The sequence below is a fragment of the Cetorhinus maximus genome, chromosome 29 (assembly GCF_964194155.1).
Source record: "Cetorhinus maximus chromosome 29, sCetMax3.hap1.1, whole genome shotgun sequence".
Lineage (NCBI taxonomy): Eukaryota > Metazoa > Chordata > Chondrichthyes > Lamniformes > Cetorhinidae > Cetorhinus > Cetorhinus maximus.
In genome coordinates, this window is record NC_135907.1 from 14,488,264 (window position 1) to 14,504,694 (window position 16,431).

The 16,431-nt window shown below is 46.2% G+C and overlaps 1 protein-coding gene across 2 annotated transcripts in view; it reads right to left on the reverse strand.

Annotated features, from left to right (window-relative positions):
* The window catches only part of LOC144669284 (protein phosphatase 1 regulatory subunit 29-like), a 349,720-nt gene that overhangs the window by 302,487 nt on the left and 30,802 nt on the right, over positions 1–16,431 (reverse strand). The window lies entirely within an intron of this gene.

A 16,431-nucleotide genomic window follows, 5' to 3' on the forward strand; every position in this document is an offset into this window, starting at 1 on the left:
TGAGTCCAGCCATGTAGTCAAAGCAGGGAATTCTAATCTGTAAACAAACTGTTGATTTGAGCCTTCAGTAATGGGTGCAGAATTGTAAATATGTCACCATCTTTGTGACAACGGTGTTTTTCAGAGAACTGCTGAAGTGTGTTCACCATATAACTGTTTTGGTATCAGATTGTGATGTTTTAACTTATTGCACAGGTGCAAGTTTGCGGTTCCTTCACTGGATAAGAGCAGTAGCAGGACCCTTTCTATGCTGCCTGTTCCCATGGTCCCAGTGTCTCCCAACCTCCCCCTGAACAAGGGGCTGATAGGGTATCCAAAAGCAATCACAGACCACGCAGAGGCAGATAGAGCAAGATGCACATTGTAAGGCAAACTGGTAGGTTGAAATAGAGACCAAGAGGCAGATGCATAAAGACAGGCACGTGAAAATATACAGATACTCTCACAAACAGGCAAATACACCAAGCTTTCACACGTGCACTCACACACATACTTACAGGCAAATACACACACACACACACACACACACTCACATGCACACAGACACCAATACAGGCAAAAACACCCACACATTCATACACACACATTGACACACACACACAGACATTAACACAGGCAAATACACACACTCTCACACAGGCAAATACACATACTCTCACACTCACACAGGCAAATACACAGACTTTCAAACACAAATTCACGCATTCACAAAACACACACACAAGTAACACACACACTCTTACACACACTTATGCGCACACTTTCACAAACACTTGTGCGTGCACACACACACTTGCACACACAGTCAAACACATCCTCACACACAAGCAGGCAAATCCACACAATCAAACACATGGACATATATATACACACATACCCACACACATACACAGAAACACACAAAATACAGATAAATGGGTATATACCCATATATACTTACAGACATGCACAGATATAGACACAAAAACACACACATGCACACTCATACATACAAATGTGAAAAAAAATGAGTTGGAGACAGCCAAACAACTGGACACATAGTGGTAACTGGAGATATGGTTGGAGAGAGACAGCTCATCAGAAATAGTTATGCAAGTATAATTTATCACAAGTCAGATACAATGTAAATAGATTTATCAGGTCAATGAACAGCGATATACAAATAAATGTCTCTCCATACTTGCTGCTCAGCAAAACCCAGTCCCAGATTTTTGTAATGACGGAGAGCCTCTCCATTGTGGCGAATATGCCCGACAATCCTAAGTCCCACCTACGATCACAGCACTTCCCACTTTCACGAAGATGGGAACAAGGGCAATTTGCATTTCCAGCTGTTCATGGAGGCAGCTGGCCATTTAAATCATCAGCTGCCTCCAGTGCAGTCAGATTTTCATATCCCAGGAGTGTGAAACCCAAAGTGTCCAGATTAGTCCTGGCAAGAGCAGGTCTGAAATTCGTGGGTTTGTTTGGACTGCCAGGGTACTCTCTTGGGAGAGGTAAGGTATCCCTTTGGATATGGTCCCGAAACATCTTTGGAGGGGGCCAGGTGCCTTTTGGTGGAAGTAAGGTGCCATTTGGGGGAAGTCAGATGCCCTTTGGAATTGTCAAAATTAGGCATAAATGTGCATAAAAAGTGCATTAACTCATTAATTATCAAATGCATTGGGATTGTCAAGAGGCCTGTGAAAATCAATTGTCAAAACTGTCAAGAGCACCTGTTAAAGAGAGCTATCAAGCTGTCAGGTTATTTAAAGGTCCTGCCCTTTAAATCTTTGAAAAAATGTCTGGGGTGTTAAAACAAAACCATCTCTTGCTATTTCACCCTGTCTGTTGACATAAGCCTGAGGGCTTCCATTGTTGGATTAGTGCTGCATGATTGATTTCACAACCATCCGTTATCACAGTAAGGTGCCTGCCAGTTCACAATTTGATCGACAGCCATAAGTGGTTATAGACCTCTTTGAAGTGGGACTATGAATTCCAATGCTTGTTTTTATAAGGGATTGTGCACTTGAATAAAATGTTTTTTGTTATAAGGCTTTATGTAGATGAAAGAATGTAAATGTAGTAAATGGGTTTTTAGGGATGACAGTGTTTTTTCAACATGGTGAAGTCCGGAATAGACACTTAGAAGTTCATTCTTTCGAACTTTATTTTATCTCATCTTTGCATAGATCCTGAGGGCTGCCAAAGGTGGAGACTGGATGATTTGGCATGAAGGTGTAAGGGCAAAGTATGGTGTGTGGAGGGAGGCATGGGTTGGTATGTGTTGGCACTAAGTGGTAGGGGCTATAAAAGGTCATGGTGGGAGGATGCAAGGGCATAGGTTGGTATGGAGGTTATGAGGAACCATGGGGAATGGGTACAGGGGCATAGGTTGTCATGGAGGTTATATGGGGTTTTGGGAGTGGGTACAGGGCTTGAGGTGGCATGGATGGGGCATGGGGAGTGTAGGAGGGGTGAAGGAGATGAGGGGTGAGGGCTGGAGGGATGTTTCATGTTTTTTTTTCAATTTGGACAAAAGCAGGCCTTCTGCCTCTACTGGCATCCTCCTCAGTACTTCCATAGTTGCCCACCCTAACTTCTAACATAGGGTTAAAGTAGCGACAGGTCTACCATCTAAATTTTTTTTAATGAGCCAGGTTGTCTGGTCAATCATTAGTACTGACCTTGATCAGTTGATGCAATTAAGTGAGTCTCGGGGCTTGTATGATGAACAAGAAATATGAGGACAAAGTCAGAAAAGGTAATTAGAGTGGCATGAGGGTCCTGTAGCTAATCAACTTGGGAGAGGGTGGTGTAGTGGTAAAGTTACTGGACCAGTAATCCAGAGCGCTAGGCTAATGCTCTGGGGACATGTGTTCAAACCCTGCCATTGCAGCCAGTAGAATTTAAATTCAATTCATAAAAGCTGGAATTGAAAGCTAGTCAGCTATACATGAAGCTATCATTGAATGCTATTTGGTTCAATAATGACCTTTAGGGAAGGAAATCTCCCACCTGGCCTACATGTGATTCCAGATCCACGGTAACGTGGCTGACTCTTAACTGCCCTTTGAAATGACCTCGTAAACCAAGGGCAATTAGGGATGGTCAACAAATGCTACCAGTGAGGCCCACATCACATGGAAGAATAAATGAAAATGGAAAAAGCATAGATTAATTGGGCTGAATGCTGTTTCAGTGTTGTAGATTCTATGTGTAGAGTTATGTTAGTAAATGGAGTGAGACTGATATAGAGAAATGCAAAGAGGGCTGTAAGACATAGATAAGATATTTATTAGAGGTAGTCAGACAGATAGCAGGAGATTCTAGTCAGAGTGTTAGACTTTCTTATGTTCTTCAATGGATAGGTAGTGGGAGACAAAGAGGCAGGAAGAAATATATAGAGAGAAGTGAAACAAGGATTACAGATGCCTTCCTCGCTATGTAGCTATATCATATATAGAAGTAAAGAAACTTAACTGGACCAGCCATATAAATGCTATGGCTATGAGAGCAGGTCAGAGGCTGGGAATTTTGCAGCAAGAAATTACCTCCTGACTCACCAAAGCCTGTCCACCATCTATAATGCACAAGTCAGGAGTGTGATGGAATAGTCTCCACTTGTCTGGGAGAGTGCAGCTCCAGCAACACTCAAGAAGCTGGACACCATCCAGGACAAAAAAGCTACCCGCTTGATTGGCACCCTACCCACCAACTTAAGAATTCACTCCCTCTACCACTGGCACACAGCGTCAACAGTGTGTGCACCAGATTATACAAGATGCACTGCATTAACTTATGGGAACATAGGCATCTCTAGTTTCTCTCCAAGTCACACACTACCTTGAGTTGCACGCACATCACCGTTGATCTACAGTTACTGGATAAAAAATTCCTGGATCTCCCTCACTAACACCACTCTAAGTAGACTACGGTGGTTAAAGAAGGTGGCTCACCACCACTTTCTCAAGGGAAATTAGGGATGGGCATGAAGTGGACATTAAATGCCAACCTTGCCAGCAACATCAACATCTCATGAATGAATGAATAAATAAAAAGTAAACAGATCTCTGCTCTTGTTTATGCTTCACTCGAGCCTCCTCCCACCTTCCTTCATCTCACCCTATCAGCATAATCTCCTATTCCTTTCTCCCTCATGTACATATCTAGCTTCCCTTCAAATGCATCATGATTATTTGCCTCAATTACTCTTTGTAGTATCGCGTTCCATTCTTACCACTCTTTAAGTAAAGAACTTTCTCCTGAATTCCCTATTAAGACCACAAGGTCATAAGAAACAGGAGCAGGAATTTGACCTCTCCAGTCTGCTCCACCATTCAATAGAACCATAGAACCATAGAACACTACAGCACAGAAAACAGGCCATTCAGCCCTTCTAGTCTATGCCGAAATATTATTCCGCTAGTCCCATTGACCTGCACCTCGTCCATAACCCTACAGACCTCTCCCATCCATGTATCTAATTTATTCTTAAAACTTTAGAGTGAGCCCGCATTTACCACGTCAGATGGTAGCTCATTCCACACTCTCACCACTCTCTGAGAGAAGAAGTTCCCCCTAATGTTCCCCCTAAACCTTTCCCCTTTCACCCTAAAGCCGTGTCCTCTCGTGTTTATTTCTCCTAATCTCAGTGGAAAGAGCCTACTCGCATTTACTCTGTCTATACCCCTCACAATTTTGTAAACTTCTATCAAATCTCCCCTCATTCTTCTACACTCCAAGGAATAAAGTCCTAACCTGTTAAATCTTTCACTGTAACTCAACTCCTTAAGACCCGGCAACATCCTAGTAAATCTTCTCTGCACTCTCTCAATCTTACTGATATCTTTCCTATAGTTAGGCGACCAGAACTGCACACAATACTCCAAAGTTGGCCTCACCAATGTCTTATACAACCTCACCATAACATCCCAACTCCTATACTCAATATTTTGATTTATGAAGGCCAGTATGCCAAAAGCTTTCTTTACAACCTTATCTACCTGTGATGCCACTTTCAGGGAATTATGTATCTGAACTCCCAGATCCCTTTGTTCCTCCGCACTCCTCAGTGCCCTACCATTTACTGTGTATGTCCTACCTTGGTTTGACCTTCCAAAATGTAACACCTCACACTTTTCCGCATTAAATTCCATCTGCCATTTTCTGGCCCATTTTTCCAGTTGGTCCAGATCTCTCTGCAAGCTTTGAAAGCCTTCCTCGCTGTCCACAACGCCTCCAATCTTAGTGTCATCAGCAAACTTGCTGATCCAATTCACCACATTATCATACAAATCATTGATATAGACAACAAACAACAATAAGATCATTGCTGACCTGATTGTGGCCTTATCTCCACTTTCCTGCCTGCCCTCCATTCCGGTCCCCCCGCCCCTCCTGAACCCCCAACCCCCCCCCATAACCTTTGACTTCCTTGTAGACCAAAAATCTGTCTAACTCAGCCTTGAATATATTAAATGACCCAGCCTCCACTGCTTTCCGAGGAAGACAATTCCAAAAACTAACAATTCCCCTATGAGAGAAGAATTATAAATGACTACCTCATACTTATGACCTCGAGAAAATGTTTTCTCCACCTCTGCACTACCAAACACTTTCATTATCTTAAACACCTTGACCAGGTCACTCTTCAGTCTTTTCTAGAGAAAAGAGCCCCAGCCTCTTCTTTCTTTTGTTATAGGTATAACCTTTCCATTTTGTGATCAACCTGATGTCACAACATTGCAGTCCTAGCTCTGAAAAATCTCACTCTCACATGAGCCTGCAAATTTGGAGAGAGGAAGGAGTGCATTTATCTTTGGAGCTGTATATTTTGATGGATTAGACTTTGACATATGAATTATAGAAGCATGCTAGTTAGAGATACATTGAAAGGCTAAGAGATAGGCACAGCTGTTCTTTATGGATGTAAATCAAATTCCAGGAAAGTGCAACAGTTCTCTCCCTTTGAACACCCTCCAAGTATTTGCTCTTATCAGCGAGTCTTTTTTTTCCCATTCCAATAACCAAACCACAATTGTGAAGGAACTGGATTTACTTGAGGGAGTTATCGAGCTGGTAACTGTCTAATAGATATCCTATATCCTTGAGGAAATTACCATGAAAAAGCATTTCTGCAGATAAAAGCACATAGATTAGAATGTCCATTAAAAGTTAGTATTTACAAAAAGAATGGGATAAGGTCATTAGGCTCAACAAGTCCATCTGCTTTTCAACTCCTCTTCGCCAAATCTCTCAAACCGAGAAACCATCACAGTCCATTTCAATAATCTTGACTGATGGTTATTCCTCAACTTGGTTTTCTTTCATGTGAAGGGTTCCATCTGATTTCGCTTCATAATCCCACATTCCCATTTGCGAACAACAGTGAAATTAAATAGAAAGTACAGCCACAGGGTCAGGCCATTCAGCCCAACTGGTCCCATGCTAGCGTTCATGCTTCACACGAGCCTCCTCCCACACTATTTCGTCTCACCCTATCAACATACCCTTCTGTTCTTTACTCCCTCGTGTACTTATCCAGCTTCCCCTTAAATTAATCTACATTCACCTCAACCACTCCGCATGGTGGTGGGTTCTGCTTCCCTGGGTAAAGAAGTTTTTCCTGAATTCCTTATTGGATTTAATAGCGACTATCTTATATTAATGTCCTCGAGTTTTGGACTCCCCTACAAGCACCTTCTCGACATCTGCCCTCTGGAACCCCTTCATAATTTTAAAGACCTCTATTGGGTTACTTCTCAGATTTTGTTGCTCAGTCGGTAGCACACTTGATTGCCTCTGAATCACAAGGTTCCCGGTTCAAATCCCACCTCAGGGCTTGAGCACAAAAATCAAGACTGACACTTCAGTGAGGTGCTGAGTGAGCATATTGCATTGTTGGAGGTGCCGTCTTTTGGATCAGATGTTAAACTGAGGCCCCCTTCTGCCTGCTCAGGTGGATGCAAAAGATCCCATGACACTATTCGGAAGAAGAATATGGGTGTCCTTGCCAATATCTATCCCCTCGATCAACATCATTAAGAACAGATTATCTGATCATTATCACATTGCTGCTTGATGGAGTTTACTGAGCACATATTGGCTGCTGCATTTGCTACATTACAACAGTGACTCCCTCACTCCTTCAGCTACCAGGCCCTAAGAGGGTGTTGGTGACCATGGACTTCCGTTGGATTGGTCCATTGATTATGCTTGGCACTGTACTGCAGTGGTTTTCCCTTGCCTTCTGCAGTAAGGCTGACCAGTAAACTCTCCTGCTCTTACCACCTGCCATCAGGCATATTGGAAGGAATTACAGACCGATAACCAACCTGTTTGGCCACATTATGAACACACGTTCCTTGGACATCAAGTCCTGGGGCAGAATTTTCACCTCGGCGGGCAGGCGCACACCCGACCTGCTCAAGCGTGAAACGACACGCGATATCGCCAGGGTATCGTCCCGACATCAACGCGCAGTCACGCGATAGTTCAGTCAGCAAGCGCGCGTGGGAATTGGTAGCGTGCCCGCCGACAATTAGAAGGCTTATTAAGCCCATTAAAGGATTAATTAACTTAAATTTTTTGCTACCCGCCCAACCTTATGGTTGGCGGGCAGGCGAAAAGACCAAGCGGCCTTTGCATTTTTTAGGAAACCTCATCCACGGGCAGGATGAGGTTTCCAACATCAAATAAAAATAAATTAAAATATTTTAAATTTCATTTATAACATGTCCCTACTCATGTGACACATGAGGGGACACGTTTTATAACATTTTTAAAATCATTATTTCTCATTTATAAAACTCTTCATCTCCCTGAGGCAGCTCCGTGCCTCAGGGATATTTTCAAGCGCTCACTCGCGCGCATGCTCAAAGTTCCCCGCTTGCCCCGCTCGCCCTCCCACCCCCTCCCCACACAGGCAGCGCTGAGCGCTGCCGCTTGCGTTTCAGGCCCGCCAGCGTGAAATCGCAGTCTGGCGGACCGCCCCCGCCAACAAAGGCAAAATTCTGCCCCTGAAGTGGGACTTGAACCCAGAGCTTCTGGCCCAGGAGCAGGGATGCTACCCACTGCACCACAAGACCTCCAACAGTGAATATGCTACAAAAAAAAAAGTACTTAATTGGCTATAAAGCACTTTTCACGAAAAGTGCTATTTAAATGCAAGTCTCTCTTTATTTTTCTCTTTTCTAGAGCATAGGCCTAGAATTCAAAGGACAGAGATGACTCATGGGATCAATTGCAATTGCTCACCTCACCCATCATTGGTGGGAGGAGGTTCTCCATGTGATAGCCCAGAAAGTAGGTCAGAACCATTATGTTGGGGTTTTCAATTAAACCAGCACTGTAACCTCAGGTAGGAAATGAAAAATGAGAGCATTTTAGAGTCATCAAAACATCACAATGGAGGTGCTGTAATTAGTCTGAGTACCTCTTAACCAAGGGAGCAGGGGAATCCAGACTGCTTTCCCACTGCAGATTGCTGGAAAGCCACGTGTGTGGGTGTCACGAGGGAGAGAGGATTGAGCTCAGCTCTGATACCCTCTGCCCTAGAATAACCCGTCACTGTCTACAGGAAAAATGGAAATCTGGCTGCGAGGAGATTTGGTACAGGTGTTTGAAATCGCAATGGGTTTAGATAGAGTAAACAAAGAAACTGTTTCCGATTGCTGGGAGGTCAATAACCCGAGGGCACAGATTTAAGGCAATCGGTCAAAGGACTAGAGGCGGCATGAGGAAAGTCTTTCTTATGGATTTGGAATGCACGACCTGATAGGGAATTGGTTTAATAGTAGCCTTCAAAAGGGAATAAGCTAAGTACTTGAAGGAGAAAAAAAATGGGAAAAGAATGCGAAAGAATGGGGCGAACTAGATTGTTCTTTGAAAAGGCCAATGCGGACTCGATGGGCCAAATGGCTTCCTTCACTATTGTGTGGTTCCGATTCTGTCATGCAGCTTCATGTTCTGGCCCAATCGGCAAGGCTCTGGACAGCCAGCCTCTATAGCCTCTCGCCATTTCTGCTTACGTAAATAAAAAAAAACATACTTTCGTCAACAAGCCTTTAGCTTGCCTCTCTGTGAAATTCCTTCACCCATTTCTCTTTAACAAAGGTGCTAACCCATTTATTTAAAATAGGTCAATGCTCCCACTGAAGTAGCAGTCAGAGGAATTCCAACATGCTGGCATATCCTTCACTGATACCACAAAGTGTGATCTCAACTCACGAGATTTTTAAAGTGAGGATTTTTCTGTAAGAGGTTTATTACGAATATTGATTTTTTTTTTTTTAAAAACAGTTCAGAACGATCTCGTCTAAAGAAGCCCTGGTGTAATGAAGAACAGAAATAAGTTTAACGTTTAATTCCATTAAATTTATTCCTGTTCTTCAAAGTCCGTTGCTTCATGTCTCTCACAAGTCCAACCCACAGTTATCTCCTCCTTGCTCTTGACAGCTCCACCCTTCATCCTTCTTCATCTTTCTGTCAGTCTGGTAGAAAAGAATCATACCGCACTGCCCTTAGTGTCTGTTGCTGGCTCTTTGGCAGAACAATCCAAATAATCCCATGACCACCCCCCCCACCCCACCCCACCCCCACCACCCCCCACCTGCTCTTTCCCCCACAGCAAAAAAATTTTCCTTTTCAAATATTTATCCAATTCCCTTTTGAAGCTTACGATTGAATCTGCTTCCACCGCCCTTTCAGGCAGCGCATTGCAGATCAGAACAACAGAAAAAAAAAAATCTCCTCATCTCCCGGCTCTGGTCCTTTTGCCAATTGTTTTAAATCAGCCTCCTCCCGGCTACTGGCTCTCCGGCCCCTGGAAATAGTTTTTCACCTCACTATTCTCTCTGATCACTGACAGAATTCCCAAATATCCTCCATTGTTAATACTGCCTGCGGGAAGATTGTTTCTTCTTTCAGCCCACATGCGTTTTTTTGCCTTTCAACAGTCCTTAATTCTCCAAACTACTGAGGAATCTCCAAGGCTTGAATTCCTCCCCTGGGTATCTTGTGTGACTATATTCCGTAATAATGGAAAGCCAGAAGCCTTTACTCAGCGTCTTATTATTATTGAGAATTAAACATCTGAGGAAGCTGAGAAAACAAAGCCCAAGTCGGCAGCAAAACTCTTTTTAAGTTTTGACTGTATTCGGAGTGGAAGTTGTGAACATCGTCAAAAACGACAGGTGGGATCGCCCCAGTGCGGGATCGGGCGGGGAAAAGGATGCTTTACCCGCCGGCCTCAAAAACGGCCCTTCGCGCCATTCCGTCCGCTTCCTGGCGCCTCCCGCTCCGTTAATAACGCATTCCCGGGAAACACACCGGGTCGCTGGTGGGGCGATTTGCCCGCCACCCCGCCCTCACCTCAGGCCTTCAGTAAACCGGACGCCGATTTATTTAAGGGCCGCCCCTGCACAGAGCGAGCACTCTTCAAGGGATAGGAAACCGCTGGGGGACTGATGGCTGCCAAAGGGAGGAAACGTGCTGCCCCCAAATTTAGTGACGCCTCCCTCGAGCGCCTACTGGATGTAGTGGAGGCCCACTGCGAAGTCCCCTACCCCCTGCTCTGGGCCAAGACCAGCAAGCAAGGCGACAAATCCAGCATGGGAAGCAGTGGCAGCGGTGGTCAGCACCAACGCCCTGGAAAAGAGGACAGCCGCCTAGTGCAGGAAGAGGATGAATAATCCCTTCCGTTCCGCCAGGGTAAGTCACTCTTCTCATCACTCTCAACCCACATATTCACAAACCCATCACACATCCACAGGGATCTCACGCCTCAAGGGACAACACCACTAACTCTCACACACACCCTCACATCTCCATCAGGCTCATCTCCCCTGGAGCTCACGTCCTTATCCCGTCCAGGGCTCTATGCACTACACAAACATTCCACACAGTGCCATGCGTCCCGCTCACACTCATCTCCATTTGTTTTCATGCAGGAGAAGCTGGGTCACAACAGCAGAGAGAAGTCCCAGGCCGGGGGTGGAGTTAGGTCCCTCACTCACTTCAAAGAGTGTGCCATTGTGCTGACTAGTGAGGACGTGGACTGTGCCTCTGGTGATGGTGAAGTCGATGACAAACACCCACGTGAGGATACTGGACCACATCATCCCTTTCTCAACGCAACTGTGAGTGCTCTCTCTCTCTCCTGCTTTTGACTTTGCTGCCGTGCACTAATTATCTCTACTTTGATTCACAGGGAGCTCTGCCAAGCAACCGACACCCTCAGCCAGCCAGACCCTCAGCTCCATCCACATCCTCACCTCCAGCCAAGAGGACACCTCCTCCATTGAACAGCTGGAAATAAGCAGCCTGGGAGACCCATCACAGCGCTTACCCACACCTTCCACCAGCACAGAGACACACATCTTGGACTTAGATCTAGAGCAGGCTCAGGTTCACAATCTGGTGGTCACCACACGAACACGGGTCCACAGCAGGTGGAGGCAGGTTCAGCCGAGTTCCCCGGCAATCGGAGGACTGCTGGGGAAGAGGCATCTGTGAGGCCCGAGTCAGATGACGAGCATCTGGATTCGGCCTCCCAACTCATCCTGGAGAGTCAGCAGAAGGCAAGTGAACATCATGCAGAGCTGTTAGAAGCCCTCAACAGAGTGGCATGTTAGCCCGCATGCTCTCTGATGAGCCCACATGTGCGCACATGGAGGTCTCCATGGGGAGGATGGCGGACCTCATGAAGGCCCTGGTCCAGCAGAACACAGAGATGTACGTAGACCTGCGCTCCATCGCAATAGCCATGGGTGAGTTCCTGCAGTGACAACATGAGAGGGAAATGGGGCACCTCGACATCCCTCCAGGTGCTCCTCCCCCTCAGGGAGTCAGGCCGGGGCCCTCGGGCACCCAAAGTGAGGAGGAGCGACAGCTGGACACCCCTGGGTCATCCACTCAAGAATGTCAGAGGCTGTCCGTTCCCTCCAAGTCCCCTTTACCTGTGATCCCCTCAATCTCGTCCTCTGTCACCACAGAGGGAGCAGCTAGCCCACAGGGGGACAGACAAAGCAAGCTGGGGCCCTCAAGGCCTCAGCTCTCCAGAGGACACATGCCAAGTTATCAGAGGCAACAGGCTAACCATTACACAGGCTGTCTCCACTCCTCCTGCGGATGTCAGGGCAGCACCTAGAAGAAATGGTGGGCTTAGAAAGATTAAGAATTTCTGATTACAAGCAGTTGTACGGGTGAACATATTTTGTCACTTTACAATCTGAAAATATATTCACTTTCATTTATTAATGTGTAATGTTGTCTTTCAGCTTCATTTACAGGCTTTGCAAATCCTGCCGCCCCCCCCTCCCCCAACTAGCAGTTCAGCTGCATGCAGCCGGACCACAAGTGATTCTGGAGGGAGAAATGTGTGTGTGGCAGACATTTCAGACCCTCATAAAGCATTGTCCCAGGCACACAGAGCCTTCCTCCATCATACTCATCTCACTGCCCCGAGCTGCCTGCTGGGGTTCTCTTTCAGTTGTCCATCTGAGCTGACCTGCATCTCCAGCCACCCACTGATCACACTCCCATGCAGCATCTTTGCCCGCCCAACATGAGGCTCCTCTCACTTTTGATTTTGACAACGATGGTCATAGTAAGATTTCTTCTCAGCTCCCCCGTCCTTTCTCCTCCGCAAGTCACTGATGTCCTTTCCCCCATCATTATTGACCCCCACTGGCATCGCCTTCCACCTCCCCACTGTCACCTAACACCAGAACACTTTTCTTTCCAGGATGTTGAGGTGATCGTGCACAATCCCTACCTTCCTGACAATCCAACCCCATCCACATTGGCCTCCCCAACCTCCTCCTTCCCACCCCCAGGGTCTGTGACTGCCTCCAAGTCCCCACCAACCACCCTCGCCATCCTTTCTACCGGTACCCTTGCATCCTCACTCTTCCACCCTTCCTTCTCACTCTGCCCCTCTCATACTCACCATTCCATCCTACCACACCCGCCCTCAGTTCATTCCCCAGGAGGCAGTCATTGACTCCACAGACCCCTCCCTTGCACATTCAGCTAGACATTGACCCCCCCACCCTTACTTTCTCCTCCACCCTTACTCCCTCCTCCACCCAGTCTCCTTCCTTCCCCTGGACTCCTTCCCCCCTCTGAACTCCTTCCTCTCCCTCCCCAAACTCCTGCCCCCAAATTCCTGCCCCCCTCCGAACTCCTTCCCTTACACCTTCCTCCCCCCCTTAAACCTATCTTCCCAGTTTCCAAAGTCTCCCCCATTACACCCTCCTCCCCACCGTACTCCCTCCCCACCCCCAGCCTCACCCTCCCCCGACGCCTTTGTTCCCCCCAACCCAACCTCACCCCCACCCCCACCTTCGTTTTCCCCCTACCAACACAATCCTCCCCCAGTACACCTTCCTCTCCCACTCACAGCTGGGCCTTCCTCTCCCCCACCTCAACAATCATCCCTAGCAGCCCCTGGCCAAGACTGTGATGTCCTGAAACAGACCCCAGACATTAACAGAGACCTTCCACCTTCCGTGAACTGTTTTGTGGCAGAGGCACATCCATGAGAATCCACCCAGCATGCGATGCACGTGTTCCTCCAGGGTCCGATAGCTGTAGGGCTCCAACATTGTCTGCTCCTCGGATGTCCACAATGTGAGCAAGGCCCTAATGTTAAGTGCCGACTTCTGGACATCACACTTGTCAAGAAGTGTTCTTGTTTTCCCCGCCAGCGTGGGTGATAAATTTGACGTGAGGGGATGATTCCGGCAAGCAGGCAAGATGATGAGATGCAAATGCGTTGAATTTAGATTCCCGACATCCGGTGGTGAGGAAGATGGCTCACCATTGACGTGTGGAGTGGACGATCGCAAACTGGTTTCACGACGGCGTGAAACCGATTTTTGGCCTTCTCGCCATATTGTCCGCTCATGCCCGCCATCACGCCCGACACCAACGGGGCCGGAAAATCCTGGCCAATATCTGGTAGCACCCATTAAATAGGGGCTGGTTTCAGGCTCGGGTGGAGGTCACCCTCAATAGAAACCAAGTGCCGTCCACCATTAATCAGTGCCAGAATGGTCTCCTGAACCAGTTTTAATTGCCCAGGTGGGTCAGAGAAGGATTTTCCAGAATCTATTTCCTGATTAGCTTGGGTTTTTACCTAGTTTTTCACCAGACCCAGGATATCACATGGCTTTCAGGTAGGGAGAGCATGTATTCTGGGAGAGATATGTTGGAATGAATAACATGGAGAGGCAGTATAATCCAAGTGGGACTATTTTGAAGGAGAGTCCAAGAACAGAGGGGCCAGGAGATGCATATTCATAAATATTTGGTAGCAAGGCAAATTGAGAAGGTGGTTAAGAAAGTTTATGGGATATTTGGCTTTGCAAATAGGGGCACTGAATGCAAAACACAGGGAAGTCGTGCCTAACCATTATAAACTTCGAGTTAGGCCTCAGCTGGTGTATTACATGCTCTTTTTTAAATTCTTTCATGGGATGTGAGCATTGCTGGCAAGGCCAGCATTTGTTGTTCAGCTCTAACTGCCCTTGAGAAGGCGGTGGTGAGCCGCCTTCTTGGACCACTGCAGTCCATCTGGTGCTGGGAAGGAGGGAGTTCCAGGACTTTGACCCAGCGACAGTGAAGGGGACGGCGATGTAGTTCCAAGTCAGGATGGTGAGTGGCTTGGAGGGCAACTTGCAGGTGCTGGCGTTCCCATGCATCTGCTGCCCTTGTCCTTCCAGGTGGTAGAGGTCACGTGTTTGGGAGATGCTGTTGAAGGGGCCTCGGTGAGTTGCGGCAGTGCTTCTTCTGTTTGGCACAACAACACAAAGGAAAAATACTGCGGCTGATTCCAGAAAGGGTCATCATCGACCCGAAACGTTAACTCTATTTCTCTCCACAGGTGGTACCTGACCTGCTGCATACTTCCAGCATTTTCTGTTATTTACTGAATATGGTATGTGCTGCTACAATTCAGGACATTATGTTTTAGGGAGGATGTCAAGATCCTGGAGAGGGTACAGGGGAGGTTTATTAGGTTATTGCCAGCGATGAGGGAATTCAGTTATGTGCAGAGATTGTTTTCCTTAGAGCAGAAAGTTAAAGGGAGATTTAATAGAGGTTTTCAAAATTATGAGGGGTTTTCATAAACCAAGTAGGGAGAAATGGTTTCCTCCAGCAAGTGAGTTGGTAACAAGAGGTCAGAGATTTAAAATAATTGGCAAAAGAACAGGAGGGAAAATTAGGGGAATTTTTTTCACACAGGGGCATGTTAGGATCTGGAACAAATTGCCAGAAAGGTTCAGATTCCATAGGAACTTATAAAAAGCAACTGTACAGGTACTTGGAGTGGACTAATTTTCAGAGTTATGAGTAAAAATTGAGGTTTGGGATCAAATTGGACAGCTCTTTGAAAGAGCCAGTATAAGCATCATCGACCAAATGGCCTCCTTCTGTGCTGTAAGGTTCCTTGATTTTCTGATTTCAACCAAAGAAGATGCCCCCTATTGCACCAGCGTAACATTTATGTATTTCCAAAACCAGCTGACCTGTGGCCTTTTAGTATCACCATCAGGATCTTATGCTTGAGGTTACATGATTATAGGCACTGGGTTGCCACTAGGACTAGGAACTTAGAAGCAAGAGTAGGCAAGGCAGCCCTTCGAGCCTGCTCCGCCATTCAATAAGAATGATCTGGTTGTGTGTCAACTCCACTTTGCCGTCTGCACCCCCCCCATAACACTGGACTCCATTCGCAATCAAAAACCTGTCTAACTGTGCCTTGAGTAAATTCAATGACCCAGCTCCCACTGCTTTATGGGGGAGAGATTTCCAAATACTAACGACCCTTTGAGAGAAAAAAAAAATCTCCATCTTAAACGGTAAACCTCTTATTTTTAAACCGTGTCCCCTGGTCCTAGTCTCTCCCACAAGTAGAAACATCCTCCTGGTATCGACCCTATCAAATCCCCTCAGGATCAATAAGATCATCTCTCATTCTTCCAAACTCCAGTGGCTATAGGCCCAACCTGTCCAAATTAATTTATTACTCATATTCATTTCACATGCAGCCAATAGACAGAAAGGACCTCAATTTACTAAAGCTGAAAATTCATTTTCTAAATGATTTATCTCTAGAATTATCAATGCAGCTTTGAGGAAGAAGCTTTACTTTTCTCTCATAAGTGGTATAAACTTTTCATGCAATTATGAACATCCAAAGGACATCACTTATACTAACTTTCAATGCTTCATTGGAAGTATTGAAGCTAAGTACAGTACTCCCTCACCACTACACTGGACTGTTAGCCTAGATTTTTAGACTTAAGTGGGACTTGAACACAAAAACATTTACATACAGAGGCAAGAGTGCTATCAATAAAACCACCAATGACAAGGCAATAACAACAGCCAGCAAGTGCACCGTTACATGTATATTTATGTTTTGCAATGGGCATCGCA